An 11612-nucleotide genomic window follows, 5' to 3' on the forward strand; every position below is an offset into this window, starting at 1 on the left:
CAGACAATATGCATCTTCGTTATGGTGCGCATGTCCTTTAATCCCGGATGTTGAGATTACCCTCATATAATTAACAATTAATAGTCACTTGGTTACAGTATGAGCATCAGCTTTTCCAAATTTATTGTTTTCAAAGTATTTGCACAAACAGCAATTTATCTATCATTGGCAGTATGTTCAGCATATTTCTATAGATTAAAGTCCAACTCTTTACTCGTTTTTCTATTACATATTTCTTTTGATTCTTAAAAACCGACTATTGCAAACATAAGATTAAAATAAAATTAAAAACTTTACTGAAAAAAATCTTAAATTAGAAAGTTAGATTTTCAACCGAATATAAACATACTATCATCATGCACAAAATTGACACACATGTTACTATATTTTCATTTTTTCTTTGTTACTTATAAAAGTTTTGCAGGCAAAATTCTGCACAAGAACACAACAAGTTGAGTTGTGGTTAGCTAAAAAAGTTATAAATACGACGATTCTATAACAGTTTTAACTAACAACCATTCTAAACCATATTGAACAATAAATAAACAATTTATATATATAAATTAACAAGTCATCACAGGCCCAAACATGGTATTTTGTTAAATGAAATCTTTGTAATTTTAAACTATTGAAGAAATTATTAAAATACACATAATTCTTCAGAAACGAAAACTTGTACTTCAGTAGAAAGGACAAACAATAATTTTATAATGTTAATTTCCTAGAGATATGTTAGATGCTTGTTACCAGAAGAAATAGAGATGAATACTAACTAATTTGTAAAGAAAAAGCAAACTGTAAACCAAGTAGTATTTTGACTTTCATACAAAATACTCATTCACTATAAATGTACAAATTGCTAGAACACAACAGATGGAAAACATGGTTCCGATAATTGGCTAATTGGCATCAGTATAAATTGCATTTAAATGCATTTTATTATCATTTTTTTCAGAAAACACAGCTATAAATTAAAGTCTCACATGCAATGAAAGTCTTCGGAACACGCGATCTAACACTTTGAAGTCGTGAAAGTCCATTCCTTTTAAATACATGTATTTCCCAAGGCCGTTTTATACATTCTTCTTAACTTCATCTCTTAAAATATGCGAAGTTAATGTGTATTAGGTTGGTGAAACATGTTCGTGTATTTAATTAAATGATCATGAAACATAACTTCTGTTAAACAACACATTTTCATGTAAAAATACTTGATATTGAAGGCATATAAATTATTGTGTTCTCACACTACTTTATTCTGTTATGGCATAACAAATATAAATTACAAAATAATGCTACTGACATATTAAAGCTATGAACGAATATGATGTGACGGTATGATTCGAGAAGAACATTGCAAAATATTTTGGAAAACTTGGAGCTAATAATGCACCATGGGCTTAATAACGCGAAAATTCGTCCTACATGGCAAAAAATGATTTCCCAGTGAAATGACCCATGTGAATATAAATGGGCTCTTGTTCATTAAAAGTGTTAACTTTCATCTCGTGTGTAAAATCCTGAAATATGGCTTTAATTTGTACTCGGCTATCAATTGATCAACACGCATGACTAGGACAACGTCTTGTAGTCACTGACTGTGACTACTACGATAACGACTCCTGCCACTGTATCTGTATGACTACGATTTCAACGAGGGAAAAAAACAAGGGGTTAGGGCTTAAAAAACGACTTTATAACGAAACAGATAATTCCGGACAACGAACGACTAATACGACCCCCAATTTTTACTATTTCAAAAAATGAACAAAAAACAATTTGGCAGTATTAAAACTTCTGCCTGCTGTAATTTTACGACTTTGATATCGAGATGAGTACCACTACTTAAATTTTTGATGAAGTTTGGCCCGATTTCCCCGTAAAAATAACGACCATATGCATAGTCCCGAGTACTATGATTTTTCCGACCACGACTGCAACTTCACCGACGACTTCAACTACGACCTAGATTATTTTTACAATAACGACCACTACGACGATCAGATTCTAACGACTTCAAATACGACTACAACAACACCTTCGGCTACGAGAACTACGTTGACTACGACTACTATGACAACGATGACGACGCTTTAGACTGACTACGACAATGACTACGACTACAAGCAACAACTACGACGATGACAAACACCAAAAGATGTCAGTTCCTGGTCGTCACTAACTTTTTTTATTAAAAATGACTCATTATTGAGCAAAACTAATTAAACTTGACCACACCGGAATATCAACATCCCTTCTAAATCATGACGATTATAATGAATTTAATTTTGTCAGTCGGTTTGAGCTATATACGTTAGGGCAGAATAACGTTTTCTAAACTAACATGCACAGCTTACTTATGTTTGCAGCGTTTTTAATCTAAAGTAAAAAAGCAAAATCCAGCAACAACTGTAGGACTCACATATCTCAAAACTGGTTTTTATTTAAATGTTTGTCTTTTACAAAATTCAATTTTACGTAGGCCATATGCTGTATGAAACTCTGCCCCTATGTTGTTTTGTTATTCAAATACAAAATTATATTTTGCAAACACATTTTACTTATTTGGTATCAAACATAAACAAATGTTTACAGCCAAATACTATTTAATTCGGCACACAGTGTACGATAAAATATATGCAATAGCAAAGCTCTGATCTTCACAGTTTTTGTATTAGAATATACCCATGTACGTTACATTTCATAACATACAATGTAATGCAACCGACAATGAGGTGTTTGTTGCAATGATATGAACAATTTACATTTCATTAATTGAATGTAACATGGTAGCACAAATATAGTTCACCAGCCCTTTACATATATAAATAACTGACTTGCTAACGTTAAAGAGAATATATAAGACAACCTTTTTGAGAATGCATGTATTTAATACGAATTTGCCTTTTTGACATCAAAGTGTTAAATTGCATGTTGCAAGGACTATATTGATGTAACGAAAATACGTTGTTTTGCAATAATGTAGTATATTCATTTTTAAAATTTACAGAAAATAACACATTAAAACATATAACAAATTTGCAATATATATTTTTACAGTGCTGCATTTTCAATAGAATTGTATTAATCATATTAAAGAAATGGTAAAATGAAAATCACATATGTTCTCAAAACGCAGTTTTAACATCCATTTAATTAATTTTAGTAAACGTTGTCATTAAACATAATAACTTTCAGTGCAACACTTCAATCTGCAAAAGACAACGTTTATTAAAAAAACATTTTGTCGTAATGTACTAATTCAACTTAAGATGTAATGGTAATATATTGTATGATTATAATAAGCATGAACCATGCTAAAGTTGATTTAATAAATTTTTCTTGAAGCTGTTTTATATATTGCAAATGAAAGTTTATTTTTCCTTCTAAATTCAAGTTATTTGCAATGCCAAATAACCATGGCATTGTACCGCAACGTGTCATTGAAATAATAAACAAAACGAATAGGATATACATACTTTTTGAAATCCATTAACAAATTAGCTTAAGTCTATTACATCCTGCAAGTTTTGCATCTTTGCTTAGATAATATGAAAAGAATTATTTGGCTTTAGCCAGAAAGAATTTTACGTACGACTTTGATTGATCGGTATGTTGTTTCCGTCAGAATTGAACTGAAATGTTGTTTTCATGTATAAAATATACATGTTTGCATTTTTTCGTGAACCTAATATTTTATAAGATAAATAGATATATTTTGTTGCAGTTGCCTACACTGATGAAAATTGTGAAAAATAATTATCTTGTTGTTATACCATTGATGTGTAAATATCAAGAGAAACATCTTTGAATAGTTATGCAATCGCGTCTAGGAATTCAAGATGCATTGACAATGGTATACAATTACGAATATTTATTTACAAACGCGTACAATTATGTATAATAATTTTCTCGTGATTATCAACAAGAAGTGATATTGTTTTCACGTCCATAGTATATCCTTTGTAGACATCGGCATGGCATAAACAAAAACGGAAAGTTACGACACTTCATTACTTGTATTTGGGTCATGTAGAGGCTATAATATCCTAGTCAATTGTAAGTCATCATGCTAGGAAAGTTATTTATTTAGACATAGCCCATAGACGGTGTTAATATAGATTGTTACTGAATAAAATGGTACACACATGCTTCTATTAGATTATTATGTTTACACCCTGAAAATATAACACAGGCTTATAGTTTTTCCCTTTATTTAAAATAATTGTTATACTTGTAGAACTAATAAAATAAAGAATCTTGTAGTAAATGAAATGTGTAATAACAGGTAAGTAAACAGTCACATTTTCATTAAATATTTTTATTTACTTGAACGTTGCTCCATATCACTAATTGCGATATTCCTATACATATCAAACCAAGTTACCTTTTCTGCTACACAATTCTTGTTTATTTCAAAGTTGCATGTGAACAGTATGCCTAGCGTGATGACAATGGATACCGATAATTAATACATTCCTTTTAATTTCGATTTTTCCATCATTAGAGAATTAATTTCTTAAAGATCAATCATGGTCCATATAAAAAGTAATACAAGAATTAATATCAGAGAACTACAACACGGAAAATAAAAAATCCTAATGATCCATGTAGTCATAGACAAGACATAAGCTTTGTAAGGGCATAACATGTTTAATTCTGTTTATTAGTCAGTCGAACATAATTATGCAAAACATTTTATTTTCATTTTTATTAAGGAAAATTGTTAAAAAAGAACTGATGACATTTCTAACGTTACACTTATGTAAAAAAATGTTTATAAGATAAGTCGATCTTTAAGTCGAAGCTGGTTTTGACAGATCATTTGCAATTGGAAACTATTGGGATAAAATGGAAATTTTGTAAAATACTTTGCACTGTGTTCTCATTCCCATTTTTCGCCCACGCATCATTTTCTCTAAAGAAAAATAGTTAGTTTTAAAGGCAATTCTGTTTTTTTTATTACAGATATTTTTTTGATTTATTATGACTAAGGGGTTACAAAAAATATATTTCGGGGCTTCTCAAAGGGTTTTAAATTTTAAATAAGTATCTGGTTTTCATGACTTCAAACGGTCTAAATGGAAAATCCAACATGCTTTCCTGGTATGAAAATATTGAATTAGGTTTGTGTTTCTAAACTGGTCACAAAATGTCCAGCAAAATAACTAATAGCTAATAATTACTTCTATCACAGAAAATCAAACCGTATGTCATTTCAGAGGGAAAGGTTCTTTATTTAAAGCTTGACCTTTAGATTTCTGTTAAAGCTAGCATATATGCATTTACCATACATTTATTATCGTTGAAATTGTGTTATAAGAATGGCTAACTAAATGAAGTTGTCTTAACTTCTTGTAGATCTATGATACTTTTCTTTTATTACATATTTTCATGAATGCTTTTTGTTAATAAACATTTTGAACTTTTTATTTTTTTTAAGATGACGAGTTCTTGCTTTCGTACAAATATACTGAAACTTGTATAATATGTAAGCACACCCAAACTCGAAATATGTGATCTAATTGATTGAACATGAATAAATTAAACATGATTTTTTTTATTTAAACATGTTTTAAAGTTAATCATATAAAGCAGATACAGCAACATTAGATTTTTCGTAGACCTTTGCATTTCTTTGACAAAGATGACGCAGTTGTGATTGTATTACAAAAACGAGGTTTACAAATGTAATAAAAAACATCTGAGGTTGTGTTTTTTAATCTCACAGAACGCCACTTTTATCACTTCCAAGTGTCAAATTGCATGTTTAAACATGGTTCCCTAGTGTGAAAATTCCCAAATTGTAGCTTTAATTGATAAAATGCCTTTTAATTCAATAAACAGTGATATTGCCTTAAACCGATCTCTGAACAAATGTTTAGACAGACTATCACCATGTTTATGAAGAAAATGATTTAAAAAAAATAGTTAGAAAAAACATGTAAATAAACCATTTAATTAAACATTTTATTAAGTTGAAATTATTAATTTTTAAATTGAAAAAAATCTGGAGATCTGAAAAGTTCATTATTAGGTATTAAGAAAACGTTTCTTCTAAATAAATTTGAGTTGTGTAATATTTCTTTATCATTGTTATTTAAAAGTTATGCTCTATCAAAGCAAACAATGGCAATTGCCTTGAAGTTCTCATTAATTTTCGAGGCCTGTTACTGAGCATGTTACATTTTAGACATTTTCCGTTTTGGGGTTTCTTCAGAGATTGTTTTTCTTCTCTGTCTTGTTATATGTAATTTCTTCAACAACAATTTTTGTCAATATAAAAAGTTCAAAACAGATAATTATCTCCCACTTCCTATATATTGAACTTATTTCTGAATAGTTGTAATGATCTTTCACCTTGAAAATATTTTAAATGTCATGGTAAAGTCACTACATATATACGAACATTTGCTACGTAGTAATAAGATGTATATCTAATTTTTTAGTGTTAATATTATGAAGTTATTTTACATTGTTGAGTACAACACTTTTCCTTTTGACGAGTACACAGCTGTCAAAACTATATTGGACAGGGAGGCAGTGGAGTCTGATATAGATGCAGCTGTGCACAAGTAAAACGAATAAGTATGTTCTCAATCAGGACCTCTTTATTTCACAACCATGTTTTTGACATTTTACATAACTTTGTTACCTAATTTAAATAAGGATTTGATTTGGATTTTTTTTTGGAATCACGAAAACAAAAATGTTGAAGACAAAGTATGGCATGAAATAAATATTGGTTTTGTGGACTCTTAAAACGAAACCGAAGCTATAAGGGGTATGATTTTTGGAGTCTGAAAATAAAAACGAGCTTAAATTGATAAGATTGGTCCAATAATAATTTCTGTCGAAACATCACATGAAGCATCATTATCAAGACAGAAATATAACAATTTTAATTGATGGAAATGATTCAGTTGAAAATTGTATTAATTGTTCTGTTCTAAGTATATAAAGTAGCGTAAACTTTTACCTGAAAAAAGATCAAACTTTCTGATAAATGATGGGTTTTTTCAGCTGCCTCAAACTGATCCCTTTGACATTAAAAGATCGGGACGTTGGGTAGGCAGTCTAAACATTTCATGGCCGTCCTGTTTTGCGAGATCAAACGTGACATCATGCCATTGTTTCCAGTCTTGAAAATAGGAAGCAAAAGGCAAACATCAATTTACGAAAATATATATTTATGCTTATAGCAAGAGATTTTTCTTAATCGTATATATAAAAGGAACATCTTATATATTGTCCTCTGGGTGTTCGATGTGGGACATCTATCTGTCTGGTTGATATGATAAGCAATATTTGATATAATAAATGGGTTTTCATATTTCTTATAAGTGTTCGCCATTCATCTTTTTAGTGTTACCGCCTGTTCTAAATAACTCTTTGTTAATAACATGAACATTTGTCATAACAGATGGTTTAACAAATATTTTCTTTCCTTTTTTGGTTGTTGTTGGTGGCCTTCGAGGTATCACCCCTTTTACAGATTTTTATTCCAACACAATTGTGTTGAAGATTGAATATTGCTTAAACCAGTAATAGAGGCGTGAGAGATGTTGTATCTTTATCCAAACCCTCTTGAACAAATTCTCAAACCGAATCTGCATTTTTCATATTAAATTGTTTTATTTAATGAAAAAATAGACCGGGTTTTTTGCTTTAACATTCTTTAAACCTAGAATCAATGTTTTCACATTAAATTTTGTTCTCGTATGAACTCTACATTGTTACATGTTTAATTTTAATCGCAAAACAAAAAACCTTTTGTTCTGTTGTAGCCATTTGCATTTTTGACAGAGTGTTTAAAGAATTATTTAACGTCCTCTGAAAGAATAAATTGATTTATTAGGAAACGATTTTTATGACTTCAAAGTATCCATTTGCCTGTTTCAGCATGATTTCTTGGTGTAAAAATCCTGTAAAACGGTCAGTACAAATGCATTTTAATGTAATGTACAGTGATTGCCCCGAATCGATCAGTTAAAATAACATCAACATCCAACCGAGTACGTTTTAATAATGTGTTCTTTGTTTCATTATTTGACGTGTAAAAATGCTTCCTTTTAGTTTTAAAACTAAATCCATTTAACGTGCTGTTTAACAGTTGATTTTAAATTAACAGAAAATATTAATCATCCTTTATATATGATTATTCTGTCGCGTTATATTTACTTCATTGATGAGATGGCCTTAGTGCTGTATTCTTGAAATCATAAAGCATGAACTTTAAGGCGTTTTATTGATAAACAAATGAAACTGTTAAAATACGTTTTGTTAATCATAATGAGTGTTAATAACACTAACTGATTCTTTATAATTCAAACTTCTTTAAAGTTATAATTTTATAATAGATCACAATGCCTTATGTGTTTACTGGTAATCTTGAAGGCCTAAATGTGATACGGCCAAATACGATATGCGTAAAAGTAAAATTATGAAATCCAAAATATGTTTTTAATAATAGAAATTTTATTTTTTTATTTTCTCAGCTGAATTTCTTAATAGGTGATTTATCGGTAGGCAAACAATTCTAAAAAAATCACAGTGTGCCATGGGTGAATATCTATTTTTTTACTGTGGAACAAAAGGGACAGTCACTTAAATATGTCCAGGAACTCTAAAAACAAAGGCTATGACAGTCAGATTATTTCAAACTTGTCTTTCTCTCATTAATTATATTGGTTAAATGAGTGTCTCTTTTAGAAAAATATTGTTCATACAGTCATTTCATATAGAACTATAGGAAAACTCAGCCGGTGCTAGGGGGAGTGAGGGATGTTGCACGTATTCATTATTTCTCATGTACAGACTCAATCAAACCGAGTCTGCAATTCTCTTGTAATTTTGTTGTGATTAATGCTTCCGAGGGATCACTTTGTTTCCAGATTTTTATAAAAGCACACCCTTGTAATGATATGTTCTGACATACTTTATAGAAATTGATCATTGGTGAAACAAACAGCTCTTTTGTTTTCCTTCAGAAATAATCTTAACTATGGCATTTATCGGTGTCTGTAATCAAGAAGAAGTTTGTCTCAATAATTATAAAATGATCGATGATTAAGGTAAAATAATTGTCTTCTCAAGGAAGATAGTTTTCGTACAGAAATATAGATATATGTTATTTAGTGTTCGTTCTGATGTATGGTAATGAAACGTCACTCTCTTAAATCAATTTTCAAATATGAACTCATTTCTAAAGGTATACAGTTTCTTTCTTTTCAGAATACAGATTTTTTTAACATTTCTGAAACACATGATAGAATATTGAAAGTCATGGCTTTATAATCTTATTTTTAAGGAGTTAGAAACTAACATATCATAATTTCAATACATAATAAGCTTTTAAAAAATTTCACCACGCAAGTTTGGTCAGTATCTCCATGATTTTTTTGTTTTCCTAAAGAAATGTTCGAGTTGCACTGTTTAAAATGCTACTGCTGTTAAGTTGAAAACATATCATTATTCTATGAAAGTTATCGAATAAGAAAAACCTAAAATCAGCGTATTGGGTATTTGGTAATACAGATTTTGAGAACATATAGCGTACATGTAAGAAATGTAGAAGAAGATGTGCACAAAATAGGATTTCTCTATATTCCTATAAAAAGCACCGGCTTCAGCGGTATTTAATGTTCAACACTTAATATGCTGTAGTCAATGATTCCGAAGCACACGAAATTAAAATACATAACAACACTGAAGTGTAAGGGGGAGACACTTTTACAGCCACAACACGGTACTCGACACCTTCTGTTGTGAAGTAATACATTCTTGCGACTCGTAGCATCGGCTTAAGAGAAATTCAATCTTCAACGCTATATGTACAGGAATCAATGGTCTCGAAAGACGGGAAAATGTAAAAACTGATGTCATGGAAGAAGCACCCTGTTACCTGATGTTGAACAGTATAAAAATATTGAGAAATATATTAGGAGTGCAACCAGAAGATACTTTCAATATTACTTATTTTGTAAAACACAAATGGACATAAATTTGTAAATATAAAAAGATAACAAAATTCTGACATAAGGCGGCGCAAAAACATTTTGAAACAATAGTTCTGTGCAAGTGTGGTGAAGGGAGTATGTGGATTTGCGTACAGAATAAAGTTTTTGTGTGCGCCCGCCAGCCACCCATCAGCATTCACCGATCCTATTACCAATATTTCTTTTCTTTATGAAAGCGTTGTTAATAACAAAGCGTCACTGTAGCACAACTTCTGCAGAGCAACACTCTAAGGAGTCTCTTGCTATGAGATATAGCTTTGTACAGGTGAACTCTATTGTGAAGTTTTACTGTAAGACGAAATGAAACTGATATTAAATAAGTAAGGGTTTAGAGGGTCATTGTGCGGAGGTGGCACTGTATTATTTTTATGCTGTAATGAACGAACTGCATAACAAAGTAAATGTTGAAATAATAATTTCAGTTTTATTAACAATTTATGTGATAAATGAAGTCGCTTATACAATGTAGTTAATGAAGTTTCACATTTGATGGACCTTGGTAGTGAGGGCGATCTCAAACGTAAACCAAATAGATAATTAAACATGATTTACAGATATGACTTACTTCATCAAGCCTCAGGAGTAATCTGCGGCAGAATAAATTATTCTTTCGTAACCATTGGGAAATGATAATTATGATCGTTCACTAAGTATCTACATAATTTTTTATTATATTTGTTAACCTACTCACTTATATCAAGAGAACATTTTTGGATTGATATAAGAGGCATAGTTACAACCTGAATTGTAATAAAACCGGAATTGTAATACAATTATTAAAAAACTGGTTAGGATGCAAAAATATTCCATTTAGGTTGTCAACCTGAATTGTAATAAAACCTGAAAATGTAAAAAACGGCCACAACTCAAGAACAGGCATAGATATTATAGGCATACGTCTTGCATATCCTAAAACGAATACAAAAACCAAAGGACAGTGAGAAACGTGATGTTATAGACTTCATTGTAATGTTATATAAGTACGGTAATTTAATATTCATGTGTACGGTTACGTACTGTAATGTTCGATATGTAAGGTTACTTAGTATCATGTTTGATTCGTACGGTTACTTATTGTCATTTTCGACTCGTACGGTTATTCATTGTAATGTTCTATGTGCACTACGGTTGCTTACTTTAATCTTCTATATGAACAATTACTTACTGTAATGTTCTGTGTGTACGATTTCTTAATAGTTTAATGTTCTCTGTGTACGGTACCTTATATTCATTGATGTTATTCTCTAAAACTCTTTCTTTATCGTCTCCATCACCTGGTACAGAATATTAGACTATAAATATGAAGGCAAATGCAATGAAATGTTTCTAAAGTAAAAAGCAAGATTAAACTGCTATTTATCTGCTGTAAATATTGTAAGAATTTTGAAATAGAATCCTTCCAAAAGCTTATATGAACGAACATGTTAGTATATTACCCGAAAGGTGAAAAAGTAAATAGTGCATATACGAAAATATTGATAAACAGTTAATTCCTACTTAAAATAGTTCTTAATTTTACTCCGAAATATTAAATTCTGTTTACGTACAATATCCATGTGTGTGAATTAACAGAGACAGTTTATGTTGGAATTC

Source organism: Ruditapes philippinarum, unplaced genomic scaffold (assembly GCF_026571515.1).
Source record: "Ruditapes philippinarum isolate M1 unplaced genomic scaffold, ASM2657151v2 ctg139_1_1_1_1, whole genome shotgun sequence".
Classification (NCBI taxonomy): Eukaryota; Metazoa; Mollusca; class Bivalvia; order Venerida; family Veneridae; genus Ruditapes; species Ruditapes philippinarum.